The sequence below is a fragment of the Lolium perenne genome, chromosome 4 (assembly GCF_019359855.2).
Source record: "Lolium perenne isolate Kyuss_39 chromosome 4, Kyuss_2.0, whole genome shotgun sequence".
NCBI classification, from domain to species: domain Eukaryota; kingdom Viridiplantae; phylum Streptophyta; class Magnoliopsida; order Poales; family Poaceae; genus Lolium; species Lolium perenne.
The window spans coordinates 206,282,986-206,308,455 of NC_067247.2; positions in this window are offsets into that span (position 1 = coordinate 206,282,986).

Below are 25,470 nucleotides of genomic sequence, written 5' to 3' on the forward strand. Positions count from 1 at the left end.
TTAGAAGCATGGTAAGACGAGGATGAAGCTCGGTGTCTTGAACTATGAGAGCGCGAAGACCTTGAGTGTTGGCTTCGATTGTTGGCGATGTTGGCAATAGCTTGCTCAAGGCGTGCCATCCTTTCTTCTTGCCTTCTCATGCTCGCCATGTTTTGTTGACCTTGAGTAGCAAGTGTGGCCCTCATATCATGGGCTTGAGCATCAAGCTTGTCATGGATGTCTTGCACTTGGACATTGAGGTCCCGTCTTTGCACTTGAGCTCGTTCTTCATAGCGTGCAACGGTCTCATCGATCCTTGCCGTGAGGTCATGGATACTCTTGTTGACGGCTTGAGTAGCTATCCAATGTTGGTGCCGTGTCATCGGTAGTTGGTTCCCCTCTCCACTAGACATGGTTACAACTAAAACAAGAACTATGTTGTGGGGTTAGAGGAAAGCTCACAAGTAAGTCAAAGACTCACAACAAAATTGGAAAGGTGTATCAAGGTGAGGAACAACCGGTTACACACACAAAAACAAAACTCTATATGGTGTTAGGTACGGATGTGGAAAGCCAAATGGAAGAACCAAACGAAAAGTCTATTGTCAAAAGTGGGTAAGATCCAAAAGTCACTAGTCAAAGGCGGTGATCACAAAAGGCATACACAAGGAGGAACACACGCGTGGGACAAAATGGGGTTAGCGCGACTTGGAAAATGAGCAAGAACAAACTGGTCCTAACGAAGACTACTAGCTCGGTGTCACGCCAACGCAAGAGAGACCGTGGCTTGGTTGCAAAATTGAGAAGCAACAAGATTTGCGCAAGACGCCTCTCTTCTCTTTTCTCTCTTTTGCTTATAAGCTTTGTGATGTAGCCCCGGTCACCGACGTCGCTACACCAAGACCAACAAGTCCCCCAAGTGGACCGATGACACGAGCCCGGGTCAAGGCCCTACATGATGAGGTGAACTCGCTCCTCACCACCCTTGATCTTGGTACCCCTTTGGATGGATTGCTACCTCATGCCGATGTGCTATGTGTCATTAGGTACAAGGTGCACCAAGACCCCGGAGCGGAGGAGACGCCAAGGTCAAGGGAGGGGGAGAAGCAACTGGACATGGAGATGATCATGAAGCCGAAGCCTACGTCGCACGAAGCGCTCCAAGGAAGAGACGGACGCTGGCCGGTCCAGGACCCGGTCAGACCGGACCTACAACCGGACGCCCCGGTCATAGGCCCGGTCGACCGGGCGCAAACCGGGCCAGCTCCCTCGTACCGGACGACGACCGGACCCCGGACCGGAAACCCGCAGTTTCCGGTTTGCGCCCGGTCGACCGGACCCATGACCGGACTGCCCGGTCCACGAGCCCGATCGAGCCGGACCCATGACCGGACAGCCCGGTCACAGGCCCGGTCAGACCGGACTCAAACCGGACCTGACGGGAATGCCCCACCAAACTGCCTTAACTTATCCATTCGCGTACCTGTTCGCTCTTGCTGGCCATGTGTGCCTATATAAGTAGCTGGGACCCCTCATTAGCTCTTTAGACTTGTTTTGAACTCAAACCTACCTTTGAGCTTAGTCTCCCTTGGGTATCATCCCTCTGTAATCAAGGCCATCCTTGTTGTTGATTTGGATATTGTTGAGTGAGATTCTAGTACAAGCTACTCTCTCTCCCTCACCAATCTCTTTTCTCCAACACCAATCTCTCACCGGGAATTCTGCCACGTGCCTCTTCCGGGTGATTCTATTGGCGTGGTCCATCGAGCCACGGGGGTAAGTATCGGGTGTATCGGGTTGGTGTGCGTGCGTGAGTCTCGGAGTTCCTCGTGTTCGTCGTGTTCTTCGTGTTCCTCGCGTTTTCCCATCTCCCCTCTTGGTTTCGAAGTCAATCCGCGAGATCGGGCCACACACGGGGTCTTAGACCTCATCATATGGTATCAGCAGCTCTTGGTTACCGCGGATTTGACCTTCCACCCACTCGATTTCGTCCCTAGAAAATTTTCCAAAAAATCCCCAAAAATAGCCCTAAATTGCCTCTTGACCGATCTGTGATTTGGTTGCGTTTTGAGTGGTTTTGGTCCGTGGATCTGGTGTTGTTGTGCTTGATCTACTATTTCCCCAACTTTTAGCCTCCAATTCCATCGTTTCCCTTCGATTTGGTCGATTTGGCTTGGTTTTCGTGAAGAACAGGAGAGAGAAAGCTTCATCCCGCGAAATCCGGTTGAGCAGCCGGTCAACCGGGCCCACGACCGGCCGGGCCAGCCCAGAACCCGGTCGACCGGGCGGCAAACCGGGCAAGCCGGTCCAGGATCCGGTCCGACCGGGCCACAGACCGGGCGCCTCCTCGCGCCCTCCTTCGACCTCGTCTTCCGGCGATCTCCACCACCACCACCACCACCACCACTACCATCATCGCAGGTATAACTTGCAGCTTTCACCTTGTAACCCCTCTTCCTTTTGCGATCTATCCCATCGAGTATTGCTTGTCGAGTGTTGCGAGACATTGCAAGTGGCCCGCATTGTGAGGTGTGTGTGTCACGTTGAGTAAGGCACCCAAGCAAATACTCGTGTGGCAAGATAGCAAAAGCGAGGCTAACGCTAACATAGTGCGTCAAAAAGCCCCAAAAATACAAAAAGAGTGCGAGTAGCACCATACATCCATACATCCATACATCCATACGCCCATACATACAAAGTGTCCACGTGCCACCAAAGATACAAACGAGTGCTAGTGCCGCCATATACAAAAGAGGAAAAGCTTTTAAGCAAAGAGAGATAGGAGAAGAGAGGCCACGTGTGAATCTTGTTGTCTCTTCCTTTGCAACCAAAGCTTTAGCTCTCCTTATGATGAGGTCTAAGACCCCGTGTGTGGCCCGATCTCGCGGATTGACTTTGAAACCAAGGGGGAAGATGGGAAAACGCGAGGAACACGAAGAACACGGCGATGAACACGAGGAACTCCGAGACTCACGCACACACACACCCCGATACACCCGATGCTTACCTCCGTGGCTCGATGGACCACGCCAATAGAATCTCCGAGGAAGAGACACGCGGTAGAATTCCCCGGGGAGAGATTGGGATTGGAGAAGAAGAGCTTGGTGAGGGAGAGAGAGTATCTTGTACTAGAATCTCACTCAACAAGTTCCAAATCAACAACCAAGGTGCCTTGATTACAGAGGGATGATACCCAAGGGAGACTAAGCTCAAATTTAGGTTTGAGTTCAAAACAAGTCTAAAGAGCTAAAGGGGCGTCCTGGGGGTATTTATAGTCTTACAAGGCGTCATGGGCCGAAAAGGTAAGTTCGGGCCGAAAATATAACTTAAGTCGTGCAGGCCGGTCAGGAGGCCGGTCAGACCGGGCCTGTGACCGGGCGGGCCGGTCAGGGGGCCGGTCGACCGGGCCTGTGACCGGGCGGTCGTGTTTCATACCTGGCCTGGGACCGTGCGGCGTCCTGACGAGGCTCCTAGTCCCCTGGAGTGCGCCCGGATGTCACGAGCGCAAATCCCGGTTCTTGGCCAGGCGGTCCGGTCAGAGGCCGGTCAGACCGGGCTGTGGACCGGGTGGTCCGGTCGAGAGCCGGTCGACCGGGTTCGGGCCGGCCGTCCGTCTTCTCTTCCTTGCGCTCTTCGGGCGACTTCTGTCTAGCTCCATGTCCATCTTCATGTCCATCTTCTTGTCCAGCTGCTCCTCTCCTCCCTTTGACCATGGCGTATCCTCCTCTTGGTGACCTTGATGCTCCTTGTACCTAATGACACATAACACGTCGGCATGAGGTAGCAATCCATCCAAAGGTGTACCAAGATCAAGGGTGGTGAGGAGCGAGTTCACCTCATCATGTAGTGCTTTGACTCGGGCTCGTGTCATCGGTCCACTTGGGGGACTTGTTGGTCTTGGTGTAGCGACGTCGGTGACCGGGGCTACATCATCTCCCCCTTGGGAAAGAGTCGTCTCGACTCTTGCACCTCCTCATCTCCATGATAGGGTGACAAGTCCGAGACGTTGAACGTGTTGCTCACCAAGTACTTGGATGTTGGTATGTCGATGACGTAAGCGTTGTCATTGATGCGCTTGAGGACCTTGAAGGGGCCATCTCCTCTTGGCTTGAGCTTGGAGTTGCGCTCATGAGGGAACCTTTCCTTTCGGAGGTGGATCCAAACGAGGTCTCCTTCTTCGAATATCCTTGCCTTCTTCTTGGCGTTGAGGCGGTTGGCTTGACGAAGAACATGTTCTTGTATGGTTGCCCTTGTCTCTTCATGTAGTTTCTTGACGGCGGCGGCGCGCTTGTCGAAGTCCATGTTGATGCGCTCGTGGAGAGGAAGCGGAAGTATGTCGAGTGCCGTGTAAGGTTCGAAGCCATAGACGACCATGAAGGGGCTCCTTGATGTAGTCTTGTGCTTGGCGCGGTTGTAGGCGAACTCGGCGTGGGGAAGGCACTCCTCCCATGACCTCAAGTTTTTCTTCACGAGGACCCGTAGGAGGGTGGAGAGGCTTCGATTGACCACTTCCGTTTGGCCGTCCGTTTGCGGGTGCGATGATGATGAGAACAAGAGCTTGACTCCAAACTTCGCCATGATCGACTTCCAAAGATAACTCATGAACTTGACGTCTCGATCCGACACAATGCTTTGTGGTACTCCATGTAGGCGAACTATTTCCTGAAAAACAATGAAGCAATGTGTGAAGCATCGTCGCTCTTATGGCAAGGTATGAAATGAGCCATCTTAGAGAATCTATCCACTACAACAAATATGGAATCATGACCATGCTTAGTGCGAGGCAAGCCTAGAACGAAATCCATGCTAATATCGGTCCATGGTGCATAAGGAATAGGCAATGGCATGTAAAGACCATAAGGGTTGGAGGTAGACTTAGCTTGTAAGCATGTTGTGCACCGACGGCAAAGGCGCTCCACATCTCGCTTCATCTTTGGCCAATAGTAGTGGGTTGAGAGCATGGCATATGTCTTGTCACGGCCAAAGTGGCCCATAAGACCTCCTCCATGAGACTCTTGCAAAAGCAATTTTCGAAGCGAAGACGCGGGAATGCAAATCTTGTTGGCTTTGAACAAATAGCCATCATGCAAATAGAAATCATCCACTCCTCGCTCAACGGAGCACTTCTCAAAAATGGGAGCAAAGAAAGAATCGGAAGGATAGAGTTCTTTGATCTCTTCAAGTCCCAAAACATGAAAATCCAAACGAGTTAGCAAAAGGGTGTTTTTGCGGGAAAGAGCATCCGCCACAACATTGTCCTTGCCCTTCTTGTATTTGATCACATATGGGAAGGACTCAATGAACTCGACCCATTTTGCATGTCGTTTGTTCAAGTTGTGTTGGCTTTTCAAATATTTCAAGGACTCGTGGTCGGAATGAATGATAAACTCTTTTGGCCAAAGATAGTGTTGCCAAACTTCAAGAACACGAACCAAAGCGTAGAGCTCCTTGTCATATATAGGATAGTTGAGGCGTGCGCCATCTAACTTCTCACTATAGTATGCCACGGGTTTGCCCTCTTGCATAAGAACACCACCAATACCAAGCCCACTTGCGTCACACTCAATCTCAAAAGTTTTTGCAAAATTTGGAAGAACAAGAAGTGGAGCTTCGGTAAGGCGTTTCTTCAACTCATCAAAAAGCATTTTGTTGGGCCTTGTCCCAAACAAACGGAACATTCTTCTTGGTAAGCTCATTCAAAGGGCAAGCAATGGTGCTAAAGTCTTTGACAAAGCGGCGGTAAAACCCGGCAAGTCCATGGAAGCTTCGGACTTGGCCAACATTTGTAGGGGTAGGCCAATTATGGATGGCCTCCACCTTGGAAGAATCAACTTCAATCCCATTAGCGGAAACCACAAAACCAAGAAAAACCAATTTGTTTTGAGCAAATGTGCACTTGGGGAGGTTAGCATAAAGCTTTTCATGGCGCAAGATGCACAAGACTTCTCTCACATGTTGCACATGGTCCTCGAGGTTTTTGCTATAAATAAGAATATCATCGAAGTAAACAACCACGCTCTTGCCAATGAGAGGACGCAAGATGTGATTCATGAGGCGCATGAAAGTAGATGGTGCATTGGAAAGACCGAAAGGCATAACGAGCCATTCATAGAGACCAAGTTTGGTCTTGAATGCCGTTTTCCATTCATCACCAATAGCCATGCGGATTTGATGGTAACCACTACGCAAATCGACTTTAGAGAAAATCGTGGCACCACTAAGTTCATCTAGCATGTCATCTAAACGCGGAATGGGATGGCGGTAACGGACGGTAATGGCATTGATGGGGCGACAATCCATACACATCCGTTGCGTCTCATCCGGTTTAGGCACAAGGATCACGGGAACCGCACAAGGGCTAAGGCTTTCACGGACATACCCTTTGGCGAGGAGATCTTGAATTTGACGGTTGATCTCCTTGGTCTCTTCGGGGTTGGTGCGGTAGGCGGCACGGTTTGGGAGCGGAGCGCCGGGTATGAGGTCGATGCGGTGTTCTATGCCGCGGAGTGGTGGTAGTCCATGAGGGAGCTCGTCGGGAAGACGTCTTGAAATTCCTGCAAAAGAGACAACAAAGACGGAGGAATGTTGATTAAGTCGTTAGTCTCCGACGCGGGTCCCTTGCATATGAGCACATAGTGCAATATGGTGGATGGGTTTTCTTGGAGCTCTCTCCACTCACTCTTGGTGGCTAGAAGGACACTCTTGGACTCACTCATATATGGCTTGTGGCGCTCACTCTCTTTGTGGTGGGTCGCTCCCTCTCCTCTCATCTCACTATGGTGGGTGTGGAGTTGTGCCCTCGCTAAAGCCTTCGCATTGTCCGCGATGATTTGGCTAGGAGTCATCGGGCGCAACTCGAACTTCTTGTCGTTGACCTTGAAGGTGTATGTGTTGGAGAGTCCATCATGTATAGCCTTCTTGTCATATTGCCAAGGGCGGCCAAGCAACATGTGGCACACCGTCATGGGTACCACGTCACACTCGATGGTGTCCTCATAAGGGCCGATCTTGAAGTTGACGGTGACGGTATGTTGTATCTTGACGTTGCCCTTGTCACTCAACCATTGGATATGGTAGGGGTGAGGATGCTTGCGGAGAGTAAGGTGGAGCTTCTCACACAACTCGGTGCTTGCAAGGTTATGGCAACTTCCACCATCTATGATGACCTTGATCGACTTGCCACCAATTCCGGCACGGGTTTGGAAGATGTTGCACCGTTGGTCTTCCATAGCATGAGGTTGTGTGGTTAGCACCCTTGTGACCACAAGTGAGGGACTTGGGTCATGCTCACATAAGAGAGGATCTTCTCCACTATCTTGTTCATAAGCTTCTTCACTTGCCACGGCGGCTTGCACAAGGGCTTCATATTCATCCTCATCAAGAGTCTCGATGTCACCATTCTCCATAGTGATCATGACCTTGGTGTTCTTGCACTCAAACGATTTGTGACCTTGGGTGCCACACTTGAAGCAAGTGACACTAGAGGGTCCCGTGGATGCCTTAGAGGAGGCGGTGGAGGAGACCGTTTGCTTCATGCGACTTTGGATAGTCGGTTTCTTGGAAGGTGTAGAGGATGCGTCGGCCTTGGCACTTGTAGCATAAGGAGTTGATGTAGTAGGAGGAGTCGATGTAGCGAGCTTGGAGGAGAAATAGGACTTGGCCTTGGAGTACTTGATGTCCTCAATCACTTGGCGCTCGGCCTTCGATGCTTGGTGGACTAGCTCAACCATGTTGGAGTAAGGTTGGAACTCGACAATCCTCTTGATGGGATAAGTAAGGCCATTGAAGAAGCGAGCAATGGTTTGCTCCTCGGATTCTTGGATGTTGGCTCGCATCATAGTGAGCTCCATCTCCTTGTAGAACTCCTCAACGGTTTGGGTGCCTTGCTTCAACTTTTGGAGCTTGTTGAAGAGGTCTTTCATGTAGTGCTTTGGGACAAAGCGAGCATGCATCTCCTTCTTCATATCTTCCCAAGTGTCAATTGGAGGTTCACCCTTTTCTTCGCGAAGAGTGAGGACTTGCTCCCACCAAGTGTTGGCGTAGTCTTCAAACTCGAGTGATGCCATAGCCACTTTCTTGGCACCGGAGTAGTTGTGGATGCGGAAGATCTTGTCCACCTTGAGTGCCCATGAGAGGTAAGCTTCGGCGTCGTCTTCACCTTTGAACTTGGGCATGTTGAACTTGAGCTTGCCATACATGTTCTCTTCATCCTCCAAGTTTCTTCTACGAGGAGGGGCGCCGTCAACTCGTGCGGCTAGAGGTGGAATAGGAGGTCTTCTATGGCCAACCATAGCATTGGGTTGGCGTTGGAGTTGAACACTTGTTTCACTTGGTTCACGGTGAGGATGTGGTTGAAGATCTTGTCGCGGTTGAGGACGATGCTCAATGTTGGGTCTCTCATCTTGATCATGGTGTAGTTCTCCTCGTCCACGTTGATCATGGTGAGGGTGGCGACGAAGATCTCGCCGAGGTGGATCTTGAGGATCTTGGTCTTGGGGATGGCCATCACGCTCATGGTGAGCATGGCGATTCACTTGGTGACGATCTTGTTGAAGGCCTTGAGCTTGTGGAGGACGCTCATGTGGACGAGCATGGCGATGTATTTCTCCACGCCTAGAGTTGGAGCGGGAGTCTTCATGATGAGCATGTTGACGATGAGGTCGATGATGGTCTTCACGCCTTGAGGAAGAGCTTGGGGATGAAATGCCACCATGAGAGTAATGGTCTTCATGCCTTGAGGAAGAGCTTGATGAAGAGGAAGTAGAACGGTGTCGACGATGGCGACCCAAGTTGGTGATGGCGCGCTCGAGGCTATCCATGCGCCGCTCCATGTTGGCATCATTGGCCGCCATTTGGCCATTCAAGTTGTCCGTAGCTTCACGAAGAAGGGCCAAGTCTTGGTTGACGGTGGAGAAGTTGTGAGCCACCTCATTGTATTGCTCATCGATGCGCGTCTCGAAGAGAGAGAGTTGCTCCTTGAACTCTTGTCGTTGCGTCCATAGGTTGTGTTGAGTAGCCAACCTCTCGGTGTTGCGAAGGATCTCTTCATCCCTATTGGTATCTCCGGTCCTATCCATGATGCAAAGACAAGAACTATGTTGTGTATGTTAGTGGAAGGAGACTACCCCGTACCCTTACCAAGGTAAGATAGTATTGAGGCAATCCACCAAACCGAAAGCAAGATCAAGTGTATCGGGGACACACGCAAAACCACACGCAAAAGCTAGCAAATATGGTGTTAGGCGAGTGTTGTGGAAAGCCAAAAGACAAATCCAAGATCGAGTATGTTGTTAAAAGTGGGTAAAGTCCAAAAATCGAAATGTCAATGTGAAGATCACTATAAACACGGAAAAAGATGTGGAACACACACACGAGATAAATGGGGTTAGTGCAACCAAAAGTGAGCGGAAAAGTGTATGTATAAGTGCTCGGTGTCACACTAACACAAGGAGAGCCAAAGCTTTGGTTGCAAAGGAAGAGACAACAAGATTCACACGTGGCCTCTCTTCTCCTATCTCTTTTTGCTTAAAAGCTTTTTCTCTTTTGTATATGGCGGCACTTGCACTCGTTTGTATCTTTGGTGGCACGTGGACACTTTGTATGTATGGGCGTATGGATGTATGGATGTATGGATGTATGGTGCTACTCGCACTCTTTTTGTGTTTTTGGGGCTTTTTGACGCACTATGTTAGCGTTAGCCTCGCTTTTGCTATCTTGCCACACGAGTGTTTGCTTGGGTGCCTTACTCAACGCGACACACACACCTCACAATGCGGGGCCACGTGCAATGTCTCGCAACACTAAACAAGCAATGCTCGATGGGATAGATCGCAAAAGGAAGAGGGGTTACAAGGTGACCTGCAAGTTATACCTGCGATGGTGGTGGTGGTGGTGGTGGTGGTGGAGATCGCCGGATGTCGAGGTCGAAGGGGCGTTGTGTCGCCCGGTCGGAGGCCCGGTTGGACCGGGTTCTGGACCGGCTTGCCCGGTTTGCCGCCCGGTTGACCGGGTGCTGGGCCGGCTCGGCCGGTCGTGGGCCCGGTTGACCGGCTGCTCAACCGGATTTCGCGGGATGAACTTTCTCTCTCCTGTTCTTCACGAAAACCAAGCCAAATCGACCAAATCGAAGGGAAACGATGGAATTGGAGGCTAAAAGTTGGGGAAATAGTAGATCAAGCACAACAACACCAGATCCACGGACCAAAACCACTCAAAACGCAACCAAATCACAGATCGGTCAAGAGGCAATTTAGGGCTATTTTTGGGGATTTTTTGGAAAACTTTCTAGGGACGAAATTGGGTGGGTGGGAGGTCAAATCCGCGGTAACCAAGAGCTGCTGATACCATATGATGAGGTCTAAGACCCCGTGTGTGGCCCGATCTCGCGGATTGACTTTGAAACCAAGGGGGAAGATGGGAAAACGCGAGGAACACGAAGAACACGGCGATGAACACGAGGAACTCCGAGACTCACGCACACACACACCCCGATACACCCGATGCTTACCTCCGTGGCTCGATGGACCACGCCAATAGAATCTCCGAGGAAGAGACACGCGGTAGAATTCCCCGGGGAGAGATTGGGATTGGAGAAGAAGAGCTTGGTGAGGGAGAGAGAGTATCTTGTACTAGAATCTCACTCAACAAGTTCCAAATCAACAACCAAGGTGCCTTGATTACAGAGGGATGATACCCAAGGGAGACTAAGCTCAAATTTAGGTTTGAGTTCAAAACAAGTCTAAAGAGCTAAAGGGGCGTCCTGGGGGTATTTATAGTCTTACAAGGCGTCATGGGCCGAAAAGGTAAGTTCGGGCCGAAAATATAACTTAAGTCGTGCAGGCCGGTCAGGAGGCCGGTCGAGCCGGAACTGTGACCGGGCGGGCAGTCGAGGGGCCGGTCGGCCGGGCTGTGACCGGGCGGTCCGGTTTCGCACCGGAGCACTGGGACAGCGGCGACCGGACGAGGCTCCAAGTCCCCTGGATGGCGCCCGGATGTCACGAGCGCAAATCCCGATTCTTGACCGGCGGTCCGGTCGAGGCCGGTCGACCGAGCTGTGGACCGGGTGGTCCGGTCGAGAGCCGGTCGACCGGGTTCTGGGCCGGCCGTCCGTCTTCTCTTCCTTGCGCTCTTCGGGCGACTTCCTGTCCAGCTCCATGTCCATCTTCATGTCCATCTTCTTGTCCAGCTGCTCCTCTCCTCCCTTTGACCATGGCGTATCCTCCTCTTGGTGACCTTGATGCTCCTTGTACCTAATGACACATAACACGTCGGCATGAGGTAGCAATCCATCCAAAGGTGTACCAAGATCAAGGGTGGTGAGGAGCGAGTTCACCTCATCATGTAGTGCTTTGACTCGGGCTCGTGTCATCGGTCCACTTGGGGGACTTGTTGGTCTTGGTGTAGCGACGTCGGTGACCGGGGCTACATCACCTTGTGTTAGTGTGACACCGAGCACTTATACATACACTTTTCCACTCACTTTTGGTTGCACTAACCCCGCTTATCTCGTGTGTGTGTTCCACATCTTTTTCCGTGTTTATAGTGATCTTCACATTGACATTTGGATTTTTGGACTTTACCCACTTTTAACAACATACTCGATCTTGGATTTGTCTTTTGGCTTTCCACAACACTCGCCTAACACCATATTTGCTAGCTTTTGCGTGTGGTTTTGCGTGTGTTCCCGATACACTTGATCTTGCTTTCGGTTTGGTGGATTGCCTCAATACTATCTTACCTTGGTAAGAGTGCGAGGTAGTCTCCTTCCACTAACATACACAACATAGTCCTTGTCTTTCCATCATGGATAGGAACGGAGATACCAATAGGGATGAAGAGATCCTCCGCAACACCGAGAGGTTGGCTACTCAACACAACCTATGGACGCAACGACAAGAGTTCAAGGAGCAACTCTCACTCTTCGAGACCCGCATCGATGAGCAATACGAAGAGGTGGCTCACAACTTCTCCACCGTGAACCAAGATTTGGCTCTTCTTCGTGAAGCTACGGACAACTTGAATGGCCAAATGGCGGCCAATGATGCCAACATGGAGCGACGCATGGATAGCCTCGAGCGCGCCATCACCAACTTGGGTCGTCATCGTCGACACCGCTCTACTTCCTCTTCATCAAGCTCATCACAAGACTATTACTCTCATGGTGGCCTTTCGTCCCCAAGCTCTTCCTCAAGGCGTGAAGACCATCATCGACCTCATCGCTCACATGCTCGTCATGAAGACTCCCGCTCCAACTCTAGGCGTGGAGAAATACATCGCCATGCTCGTCCACATGAGCGTCCTCTACAAGAGCAAGTCCTTCACCAAGATCGTCACCAAGCGGATCGCCATGCCCACCATGGGCGTGATGGCCATCCCCAAGACCAAGATCCTCAAGATCCACCTCGGCGAGATCTTCGTCGCCACCCTCGCCATGACCAACGTGGACGAGGAGAGCCTCACCATGATCAAGATGAGAGACCCAATGTCGAGCATCGTCCTCAACCGCGACAAGATCTTCAACCACATCCTCACCGTGAACCAAGTGAAGCAAGTGTTCAACTCCAACGCCAACCCAATGCTATGGTTGGCCGTAGAAGACCTCCTATTCCACCTCTAGCCGCAAGAGATGACGGCGCCCCTCCTCGTAGAAGAAACTTGGAGGATGAAGAGAACATGTATGGCAAGCTCAAGTTCAACATGCCAAAGTTCAAAGGTGAAGACGACGCCGAAGCTTACCTCTCATGGGCACTCAAGGTGGACAAGATCTTCCGCATCCACAACTACTCCGGTGCCAAGAAAGTGGCTATGGCATCACTCGAGTTTGAAGACTACGCCAACACTTGGTGGGAGCAAGTCCTCACTCTTCGAGAAGAGAAGGGTGAACCTCCTATTGACACTTGGGAAGATATGAAGAAGGAGATGCATGCTCGCTTTGTCCCCGTACACTACATGACCGACCTCTTCAACAAGCTCCAAAAGTTGAAGCAAGGCACCAAGACCGTTGAGGAGTTCTACAAGGAGATGGAGCTCACTATGATGCGAGCCAACATCCAAGAGTTCGAGGAACAAACAATTGCTCGTTTCTTCAATGGCCTTACTTATCCTATCAAGAGGATTGTCGAGTTCCAACCCTACTCCAACATGGTTGAATTAGTCCACCAAGCATCGAAGGCCGAGCGCCAAGTGATTGAGGACATCAAGTACTCCAAGGCCAAGTCCTATTTCTCCTCCAAGCTCGCTACATCGACTCCTCCTACTACATCAACTCCTTATGCTACAAGTGCCAAGGCCGACGCATCCTCTACACCTTCCAAGAAACCGACTATCCAAAGTCGCATGAAGCAAACGGTCTCCTCCACCGCCTCCTCTAAGGCATCCACGGGACCCTCTAGTGTCACTTGCTTCAAGTGTGGCACCCAAGGTCACAAATCGTTTGAGTGCAAGAACACCAAGGTCATGATCACTATGGAGAATGGTGACATCGAGACTCTTGATGAAGATGAATATGAAGCCCTTGTGCAAGCCGCCGTGGAAAGTGAAGAAGCTTATGAGCAAGAAAGTGGAGAAGATCCTCTCTTATGTGAGCATGACCCAAGTCCCTCACTTGTGGTCACAAGGGTGCTAACCACACAACCTCATGATATGGAAGAACAACGGTGCAACATCTTCCAAACCCGTGCCGGAATTGGTGGCAAGTCGATCAAGGTCATCATAGATGGTGGAAGTTGCCATAACCTTGCGAGCACCGAGTTGTGTGAGAAGCTCCACCTCACTCTCCGCAAGCATCCTCACCCTTACCATATCCAATGGTTGAGTGACAAGGGCAACGTCAAGATACAACATACAGTCACCGTCAACTTCAAGATCGGCCCTTATGAGGACACCATCGAGTGTGACGTGGTACCCATGACGGTGTGCCACATGTTGCTTGGCCGCCCTTGGCAATATGACAAGAAGGCTATACATGATGTACTCTCCAACACATACACCTTCAAGGTCAACGACAAGAAGTTCGAGTTGCGCCCGATGACTCCTAGCCAAATCATCGCGGATAATGCGAAGGCTTTAGCGAGGGCACAACTCCGCACCTATAGTGAGATGAGAGGAGAGGGAGCGACCCACCACAAAGATAGTGAGCGCCACAAGCCATACATGAGTGAGTCCAAGAGTGTCCTTCTAGCCACCAAGAGTGAGTGGAGAGAGCTCCAAGAGAACCCATCCACCATATTGCACTATGTGCTCATATGCAAGGGACCCTCGTCGGCGACTAATGACTTGACCAACATTCCTCCGTCTTTGTTGTCTCTTTTGCAGGAATTCCAAGATGTCTTCCCCGACGAGCTCCCTCATGGACTACCACCACTCCGAGGCATAGAACACCGCATCGACCTCATACCCGGCGCTCCGCTTCCAAACCGTGCCGCCTACCGCACCAACCCCGAAGAGACCAAGGAGATCAACCGCCAAATTCAAGATCTCCTCGCCAAAGGGTACGTCCGAGAAAGCCTTAGCCCTTGTGCGGTTCCCGTGATCCTTGTGCCTAAACCGGATGAGACGCAACGGATGTGTATGGATTGTCGCCCCATCAATGCCATTACCGTCCGTTACCGCCATCCCATTCCGCGTTTAGATGATATGCTTGATGAACTTAGTGGTGCCACGATTTTCTCTAAAGTCGATTTGCGTAGTTGATGCGGGGCGGCCTTCGGTCACCTCCACACCAAGACCAACAAGTCCCCCAAGTGGACCGATGACACGAGCCCGAGTCAAAGCGCTACATGATGAGGTGAACTCGCTCCTCACCACCCTTGATCTTGGTACACCTTTGGATGGATTTCTACCTCATGCCGACGTGTTATGTGTCATTAGGTACAAGGAGCATCAAGGTCACCAAGAGGAGGATACGCCATGGTCAAAGGGAGGAGAGGAGCAGCTGGACAAGAAGATGGACACGAAGATGGACATGGAGCTGGACAGGAAGTCGCCCGAAGAGCGCAAGGAAGAGAAGACGGACGGCCGGTCCAGAACCCGGTCAGACCGGCCCCCTGACCGGATCACCCGGTCCACAGCCCGATCGACCGGCCTCTGACCGGGCCGCCCGGTCGAAACCGGGATTCGCGCTCGTGACATCCGGGCGCCATCCAGGGACTTGGAGCCTCGTCCGGTCTCCGCCCGGTCCACGAGCCCGGTCTGAAACCGGCCTGCCGGTCCACGAGCCCGGTCTGACCGGCCCCCTGACCGGCCTGCACGACTTAAGTTATATTTTCGGCCCGAACTTACCTTTTCGGCCTGTGACGCCTTGTAAGACTATATAAGCACCCCAAGCACCCCTTTAGCTCTTTAGACTTGTTTTGAACTCAAACCTACCTTCGAGCTTAGTCTCCCTTGGGTATCATCCCTCTGTAATCAAGGCACCTTAGTTGTTGACTTTGAACTTGTTGAGTGAGATTCTAGTACAAGCTACTCTCTCTCCCTCACCAAGTTCTTCCTCTCCAACTCCAATCTCTCCCCGGGGAATTCTACCGCGTGTCTCTTCCTCGGAGATTCTATTGGCGTGGTCCATCGAGCCACGGAGGTAAGCATCGGGTGTATCGGGTTGTGTGTGTGCGTGAGTCTCGGAGTCCCTCGTGTTCGTCGCGTTCTTCGTGTTCCTCGCGTTTTCCCATCTTCCCCCTTGGTTTCGAAGTCAATCCGCGAGATCGGGCCACACACGGGGTCTTAGACCTCATCATATGGTATCAGCAGCTCTTGGTTACCGCGGATTTGACCTCCCACCCACCCGATTTCATTCCTAGAAAATTTTCCAAAAAATAGCCCTATATTGCCTCTTGACCGATCTGTGATTTGGTTGCGTTTTGAGTGGTTTTGGTCCGTGGATCTGGTGTTGTTGTGCTTGATCTACTATTTCCCCAACTTTTAGCCTCCAATTCCATCGTTCCCCTTCGATTTGGTCGATTTGGCTTGGTTTTCGTGAAGAACAGGAGAGAGAAAGCTTCATCCCGCGAAATCCGGTTGAGCAGCCGGTCAACCGGGCCCACGACCGGCCGAGCCGGCCCAGCACCCGGTCAACCGGGCGGCGAACCGGGCAAGCCGGTCCAGAACCCGGTCCAACCGGGCCTCCGACCGGGCGACGCAACGCCACTCCTTCGACCTCGTCTTCCGGCGATCTCCACCACCACCACCACCACCACCATCATCGCAGGTATAACTTGCAGCTTTCACCTTGTAACCCCTCTTCCTTTTGCGATCTATCCCATCGAGCATTGCTTGTCTAGTGTTGCGAGACATTGCACGTGGCCCGCATTGTGAGGTGTGTGTGTCGCGTTGAGTAAGGCACCCAAGCAAACACTCGTGTGGCAAGATAGCAAAAGCGAGGCTAACGCTAACATAGTGCGTGAAAAAGCCCCAAAAACACAAAAAGAGTGCGAGTAGCACCATACATGATAGGGCAAAGGTGGCCGATCTTTCGATGAGACGAGGATAATTCGATTTGTTGGTGGAGTTCGTGCTTGACGATCCGACTACACGTGCAAAGCTCGTGCGCCAATGCAATCGCTAGGACAATCTCCGGGAGTTACTGATCTTGCGGGAGCACGATCAGCCTGACCAGCAAGGGTCTTAATTCCTACCTGAAATCGAGAACAAGTAAGAACTAAAGATGCAATCAGAATATTGCGGATAAAGATGAAAGCTTGATTGATAATGGTGGGATTCCGAATAGTCGGTCTTGTTCTGGGCGTTGGCCTCAAAAGAAGAACACGTAGTTGCAGCAATTGGCTAACTTTTAATCTAATCAAAATCCAAGTTCTAATGACGGCTACGGAGGGATATATATGGGGGAAGTCAAGGGATTTTCGTCCAACCAGCTAGGGTTGGCCAAAAACACCCCTAAATGGGCCTTCCTCCACTTATATGGCCTCTTAAAATCCCCTAAAATACCTAATCCGAAAATACATGGGCCTGGCCCATTAAATAAGGTGACGCAGCACCAATAATAACTCTTGGACGAATTTTATGATGGGGAAACTTGTAGAATTCGTCCAATCATCGTTGCTCCATTATAATGGCTTCAAAGTTCTGAAATCTCCACTTGCGGCGTCATCTTCAATCCTCAAACGCTTGCTGCCATCTCCTCCATGCGTGATCATGCTCCAATGCTTGTCCTCCTCATCCATGCTTGGTCCATCATTCCTAAGAGTAACAAACATATCTGATTTAGGCAGCATCATATTCTCATGTATGTGAGGAATAGTTCCAAGAAACGAAAGTACCTGATAGTTAAGTTGTTTGGCACGAGCTCGAGTGATTGGTCCTTGTATTTGTGTGGCTGTAGGTACAGCGGTTGTATCAAGAGATGGGATGTCCTCATCATGCCCCCTTCTTGAATTGAAGTCGTCCTCGACGAAAACTCCTCTTCTTCCCCAAAGTAAGGCTTCAAATCTGCAATGTTAAATGTAGGACTAACCGGACCCAATTCTGCAGGAAGCTCAAGTTTATATGCATTATCATTTATTTTCTCTAACACCTTAAAAGGACCAGCAGCGCGGGGCATTAGTTTAGACTTGCGCAATTCAGGAAAACGATCTTTCCGCAAATGCAACCAAACAAGATCACCAACATCAAACACAACATGCTTTCTTCCTCTATCCCCAGCAATTTTATACTTAGCATTCATGCGTGCTATGTTGTCTTTAGTAGTCTCATGCAATTTTAGTATCAATTCAGCACGGTCTGTAGCATCCAAATTATTTTGCACAGAAGATGGTAAAGGCAACAAATCAATAGGTGCACGTGGTACAAAACCATAAACAATCTCAAATGGGCACATCTTAGTGGTAGAATGCAGCGAACGATTGTAAGCAAATTCAACATGAGGTAAACATTCTTCCCACAATTTTAAGTTCTTTTTCAAAACAGCCCGCAGCATAGTAGACAAAGTTCTATTTACTACTTCAGTTTGTCCATCAGTTTGGGGATGACATGTAGTACTAAACAGCAATTTAGTCCCCAACTTAGCCCATAAACATCTCCAAAAGTGGCTAAGAAATTTAGTATCACGATCAGAAACAATAGTATTTGGCACACCATGTAAACGCACAATTTCGCGAAAGAACAAATCAGCAACATGTGTAGCATCATCAGTTTTGTGACATGGAATAAAGTGTGCCATCTTAGAAAACCTATCCACAACAACAAAGATACTATCCCTCCCCTTCGTGTACGAGGCAAACCCAAAACGAAATCCATAGAAATATCCTCCCACGGTACACTAGGAACAGGAAGAGGCATATATAAACCATGTGGATTAAGTCGAGACTTAGCTTTTTGACATGTAGTGCAGCGTGCCACAAATCTCTCAACATCTCGACGCATACGTGGCCAAAAGAAGTGTGCAGCAAGTACATCCTCCGTCTTCTTCACACCGAAATGACCCATCAATCCTCCTCCATGCGCCTCCTGTAACAACAAAAGACGAACGGAACCATCTGGGATGCATAGCTTGTTAGCACGGAACACAAATCCATCATTGAGGACGAATTTGTTCCATGTTCTACCATCTTTACAATTCAGCAACACATCGTTAAAATCAGCATCAAGCAAGTATTGTTCCTTTATGGTTTCTAATCCAAAAATCTTGAAGTCAAGTTGAGATAGCATAGTATAACGGCGCGACAAAGCATCAGCAATAACATTATCTTTACCCTTTTTGTGTTTGATAACATAAGGAAAAGACTCTATAAACTCAACCCACTTTGCATGGCGACGATTCAACTTAGCTTGACTACGAATATGCTTCAAAGATTCATGATCAGAATGTATAACAAATTCTTTAGGCCATAAATAATGTTGCCAAGTTTCTAATGTCCGAACCAGCGCATATAATTCTTTATCATAAGTAGAATAGTTCAGACTAGGCCCACTCAATTTTTCACTAAAATATGCAACAGGTTTGCCCTCTTGTAATAACACACCTCCCAAACCAATTCCACTAGCATCACATTCAAGCTCAAAAGTCTTATTGAAATCAGGAAGTTGGAGTAATGGAGCATGTGTTAACTTATCTTTCAGAATCATGAAGGCGTCTTGTTGTGCATCGCCCCACACAAAGGGCACATCCTTCTTTGTAAGCTCATTCAGCGGCGCAGCAATGGATCCAAAATCTTTCACAAAGCGCCTATAGAAGCCAGCGAGGCCAAGAAAACTCCTCACTTGTGTGACCGTCTTTGGCTGCGGCCAACTCTCAATTGCCTCAATCTTGGCTGGATCAACTTCAATTCCTGCGCAGTAACAACATAGCCAAGAAACGCAACTCGATTGGTGCAAAAGGTGCACTTCTCAAGATTACCATACAAACGTGCATCACGTAACGCATTGAAAACATCACGTAAATGATCCAAATGTTCCTCCAAAGATTTGCTATAAATCAGAATATCATCAAAGTATACCACCACAAAACGTCCAATAAAAGCACGTAAAACTTCGTTCATCGGTCTCATGAAAGTACTAGGTGCATTAGTTAAACCAAAGGGCATTACTAACCACTCATATAAGCCGAACTTAGTTTTAAACGCTGTTTTCCATTCATCTCCTAATTTCATACGAATCTGGTGGTAACCACTACGCAAATCAACTTTAGAGAACATAACAGAACCACTCAATTCATCAAGCATATCATCTAAACGAGGTATTGGATGACGGTATCGAATGGTAATATTATTAATAGTTCTACAATCAGTACACATGCGTGAAGAACCATCCTTCTTAGGTACCAAGATAATAGGAACAGCACATGGGCTAAGAGACTCACGAATGTAACCTTTATCTTGGAGAACCTGAATTTGTCGCTGAATCTCTTTCGTCTCTTCAGGATTGGTACGGTATGGTGCACGGTTGGGCAGCGACGCTCCTGGAATCAAGTCAATCTGGTGTTCTATGCCACGGATAGGTGGTAGTCCAGGGGGAACATCTTGTGGGAACACATCAATGAATTCCTGCAAAAGGTTAGCAACCGCGGTGGAAAAGAAGGAGGCATATCCTCAAATGAAAACAGAACTTCTTTGCAAATGATAGCATAGCATTGAGTAGTGTCCACATCAAGTTCAGCAATATCAGATTTGCTAGCAAGCAAACAAGGATTTTTCAAACGAATTTCAGTAGCATGGTTTGAATCAGATTTAGTATTAGTCTTATGTGGAACAAAATCTGCAGCAACAATCTGATTCTCACTCTTAAGTTTCTCCTCGTTTTTTACTCTACTAGCTCTAGCAAGATCATCTTTTAGTATTTGTTCAGGAGTCATAGGTTTGAGACCAATTTTCTTTCCATCATGCATAAGAGAATATTGATTAGTTTTACCATTATGAACAGATTCTCTATCAAATTGCCAAGGTCTACCAAGTAACAAAGAACAAGCTTGCATAGGTACAACATCACAATCCACAAAATCAGAATATGTACCAATAGTAAAATGCACACGTGTAGTTCTTGTTACCTTGAGCTTCCGAGAGCTCTCAAACCATTGAATGTAGTATGGATGTGTGCGCTGTCTTGTAGGGAGAGAAAGCTTCTCTACCATATCAACGCTAGCCAGATTATTGCAGCTCCCTCCATCAATGATGATCCTTATAGCTCGCTCTTTTACAACGCCTCTTGTTTGGAACAGATTGTGGCGTTGATCATGCTCAGCTTTGCTCAATTGCACGCTCAACACACGCTGTGCAACTAAGCTCCTGTCTTGATCAGCGGTGTCGGCTTCCATTACCTCCATCTCTCTCTCAGAATCAGAGTTGGCACCATCACGTGCAGCAATAAGGGCCAATGTATCTTCATCAAAGTCACTTGCGTAATCATATTCTCCATCTTCTCGCACCAACATCACACGCTTGGTTCTGCATTCTCGCTCTATGTGACCAAATCCCAAGCATTTGCGACATTGAACGTCGCGCGTCTTCCCCGTGGAGGCCATGGAAGATGAACTCCGAGGAGGACCAGCCGATGGTGTTGGTGTAGTGGCGAGGAGGTGCTCGTGAGGCAGGCGCGGTGTACTTGGAGGTAGTAGGTGCTGGTGCAGTACCACGAGATTGTGGCGCTGATTGTCGCGGAGACCATGACGATGTACGACCTGCGAAACATTAGCTCTTCTCCATGGTGGTTGACGATCCTGCACTTCACGTTCAGCTTTGCAAGCAAGATGAAACAAGCGAGTAATAGTGTTGTACTCCTTATAATCTAAAATATGCTGAATCTCTTTATTCAAACCACCAAAGAAACGTGCAAGCATAGCCTCATTATCCTCTACAATACCACAGCGAATCATGCCGGTTGCAATTCTTGATAATAGTCTTCTACAGAATTTTTCCTTGTTCTAAGCGAGACAATTTTTCAGCAAATCACGTTGATAATGTGGAGGAACAAAACGAGTACGCATAGCAAGTTTTAACCCAGTCCAAGTAGCAGGAATATTTGCTGCATGTGTTCTACAATATTCAGACCACCAAATAGATGCAAAATCTGTGAACTCACAAGTAGCAGCACTAACACGCAAGTGATCAGGGTATTTTAAACATGCAAAGCGTTGTTCTACTTCCAATTCCCATGTAAGATATGCATCAGGATTATATCTACCCTCAAATGGCGGAATGTTCAGTTTCGGTTTAGCAACATGATCATCATCATTACGTACCGGGCGAGGAGGTGGTCGAGCGTTGCGGTTCAGCTGCCGTGGACGACCAGGTGCGAGGTTGTTGGACTTCCTCGCCGTCCGGTATGTTCTCATCTACCTGCTCGTCCGCGTCCCCTTCATAGTCTTCGTATCCCTCATCGAAGGCGCGTCATGTGCGAGCTGCTGCAGCGGGAAGCGGTACCGCGAGAGAACGTCCATACGAGGAACGCGGCGTGCGCGGCGTTGCACGTTGGCGCGAGGCGGCGGTAACCGAGTCAAAAGCTCCTGGAACTTGGCGTCGAGCTTGGAGTTGAAAGCTGCCTCGAGGCCATCCAGCTTGTCCCGGCGCGTCGGTGAGTTTGGCATCCACGTCACCAATGCGCGGATCGGGGTCACGGGCATGCCCGGCCCAAAGGTGGGGGAGGTGAGCATGCAACGCTCGGGCGTCATCTTGGCCGGGTCAACGACGATCGGATCAAGCTGGTCCCGACATGGTTAGTACACGAAAAGCACAAATGTATATGCCTACAAACTACGAAATATGGTGGTTCACGCGCAATTCGTCAAGCAAAATACAAAGCTCTTACAAGTTCTTACCAAACAGGAGGAAGGTGATGTAACAACCAGCAAGGATCAGCGTCTCCCAAGATTGCCAAAGCGATTACCAGGTGTCGACACAGTGCACGTGGAGACAATATGTAGAGCTGCAGGAAGGCAAAGTATAGTGATATGGTGGCACAATAATCAAATCAGCGATGCAAATTGAGTAAACGCTCAACGAAGATCTTGTCTTTGGTCCTAGGCTAGATCGTATTAGAGACGCGAGCCTAAATCACCAACGAGGTCACGATGCGGCACAAGATGCAAAGGACAGCGGAACTGCGGCGAAGGATAGAGCAACCTATGGGAAGGAAATTTTTTTTTTTTTTTTTTTTTTTTTTTTTTTTTTTTTTTTGAGAGGGAATCTGTGCGCTAGACCACGAGAGGTCTCTATGGTCGGGCGACCGGAAATTTTTTTTTTTTTTTTTTTTTTTTTTTTCGGGAATCTCGTGGCGCTAGACCACGAGAGGTCTCTATGGTCGACCGGAAATTTTTTTTTTTTTTTTTTTTTTTTTTTTTTTTTGGGAATCTCGTGGCGCTAGACCACGAGGTCTCTATGGTCGGGCGACCGGAAATTTTTTTTTTTTTTTTTTTTCGGGGAATCTTGTGGCGCTAGACCACGAGGTCTCTATGGTCGGGCGACCGGAAATTTTTTTTTTTTTTTTTTTTTTTTTTTTTTTGGGAATCTACTGTGGCGCTAGACCACAGTGGTCTCTATGGTCGGGCGACCGGAATTTTTTTTTTTTTTTTTTTTTTTTTTTTGCGACTAGATTGCTTTCGAGTTAGACGGAAAACGCGAAATTGACCAAGAAAACGGATCTAAAACCCGGAAAAACTCAGAAACAAAGATCAAGAAAGACCCTACGATGATGGGAATCAAAGGAGAACAACAAAGAGTTGATGGCGAGATGTGGCGGAAGTGTATGGTGGCGGTGATATGGCGAGGACTGCAAGCGGAGATGGTGCGGCGGCGACGCGACTACTATGATCAGAACTCGAAACTCTAACGACTCTAGACGCTAAGACCAGCACGCGACACAACGATTGCGGACAAAGACTCAAAAAGCAAAAACTGAAAAGATCATGCAATGGCTTGGCAGGGGCTATGGGACGGATGATCTAAACCTAATATATTTTTGTGGAGCTTTTTCTGGGTTATAGGTAAAACAAATCTACACTAGTAAAACTGTAAATCTCACCGAGCAACCTGAAATCTGATACCACTTGATAGGGCAAAGGTGGCCGATCTTTCGATGAGACGAGGATAATTCGATTTGTTGGTGGAGTTCGTGCTTGACGATCCGACTACACGTGCAAAGCTCGTGCGCCAATGCAATCGCTAGGACAATCTCCGGGAGTTACTGATCTTGCGGGAGCACGATCAGCCTGACCAGCAAGGGTCTTAATTCCTACCTGAAATCGAGAACAAGTAAGAACTAAAGATGCAATCAGAATATTGCGGATAAAGATGAAAGCTTGATTGATAATGGTGGGATTCCGAATAGTCGGTCTTGTTCTGGGCGTTGGCCTCAAAAGAAGAACACGTAGTTGCAGCAATTGGCTAACTTTTAATCTAATCAAAATCCAAGTTCTAATGACGGCTACGGAGGGATATATATGGGGGAAGTCAAGGGATTTTCGTCCAACCAGCTAGGGTTGGCCAAAAACACCCCTAAATGGGCCTTCCTCCACTTATATGGCCTCTTAAAATCCCCTAAAATACCTAATCCGAAAATACATGGGCCTGGCCCATTAAATAAGGTGACGCAGCACCAATAATAACTCTTGGACGAATTTTATGATGGGGAAACTTGTAGAATTCGTCCAATCATCGTTGCTCCATTATAATGGCTTCAAAGTTCTGAAATCTCCACTTGCGGCGTCATCTTCAATCCTCAAACGCTTGCTGCCATCTCCTCCATGCGTGATCATGCTCCAATGCTTGTCCTCCTCATCCATGCTTGGTCCATCATTCCTAAGAGTAACAAACATATCTGATTTAGGCAGCATCATATTCTCATGTATGTGAGGAATAGTTCCAAGAAACGAAAGTACCTGATAGTTAAGTTGTTTGGCACGAGCTCGAGTGATTGGTCCTTGTATTTGTGTGGCTGTAGGTACAGCGGTTGTATCAAGAGATGGGATGTCCTCATCAATACACCATACATCCATACATCCATACACCCATACATACAAAGTGTCCACGTGCCACCAAAGATACAAACGAGTGCAAGTGCCGCCATATACAAAAGAGAAAAAGCTTTTAAGCAAAGAGAGATAGGAGAAGAGAGGCCACGTGTGAATCTTGTTGTCTCTTCCTTTGCAACCAAAGCTTTGGCTCTCCTTGTGTTAGTGTGACACCGAGCACTTATACATACACTTTTCCGCTCACTTTTGGTTGCACTAACCCCGCTTATCTCGTGTGTGTGTTCCACAACTTTTTCCGTGTTTATAGTGATCTTCACATTGACATTTGGATTTTTGGACTTCACCCACTTTTGACAACATACTCGATCTTGGATTTGTCTTTTGGCTTTCCACAACACTCGCCTAACACCATATTTGCTAGCTTTTGCGTGTGGTTTTGCGTGTGTTCCCGATACACTTGATCTTGCTTTCGGTTTGGTGGATTGCCTCAATACTATCTTACCTTGGTAAGAGTGCGAGGTAGTCTCCTTCCACTAACATACACAACATAATTCTTGTCTTTGCATCATGGATAGGAACGGAGATACCAATAGGGATGAAGAGATCCTCCGCAACACCGAGAGGTTGGCTACTCAACACAACCTATGGACGCAACGACAAGAGTTCAAGGAGCAACTCTCCCTCTTCGAGACGCGCATCGACGAGCAATACGATGAGGTGGCTCACAACTTCTCCACCGTCAACCAAGACTTGGCCCTTCTTCGTGAAGCTACGGACAACTTGAATGGCCAAATGGCGGCCAATGATGCCAACTTGGAGCGGCGCATGGATAGCCTCGAGCGCGCCATCACCAACTTGGGTCGCCATCGTCGACACCGCTCTACTTCCTCTTCATCAAGCTCTTCCTCAAGGCATGAAGACCATTACTCTCATGGTGGCCTTTCGTCCCCAAGCTCTTCCTCAAGGCGTGAAGACCATCATCGACCTCATCGCTCACATGCTCGTCATGAAGACTCCCGCTCCAACTCTAGGCGTGGAGAAATACATCGCCATGCTCGTCCACATGAGCGTCCTCCACAAGA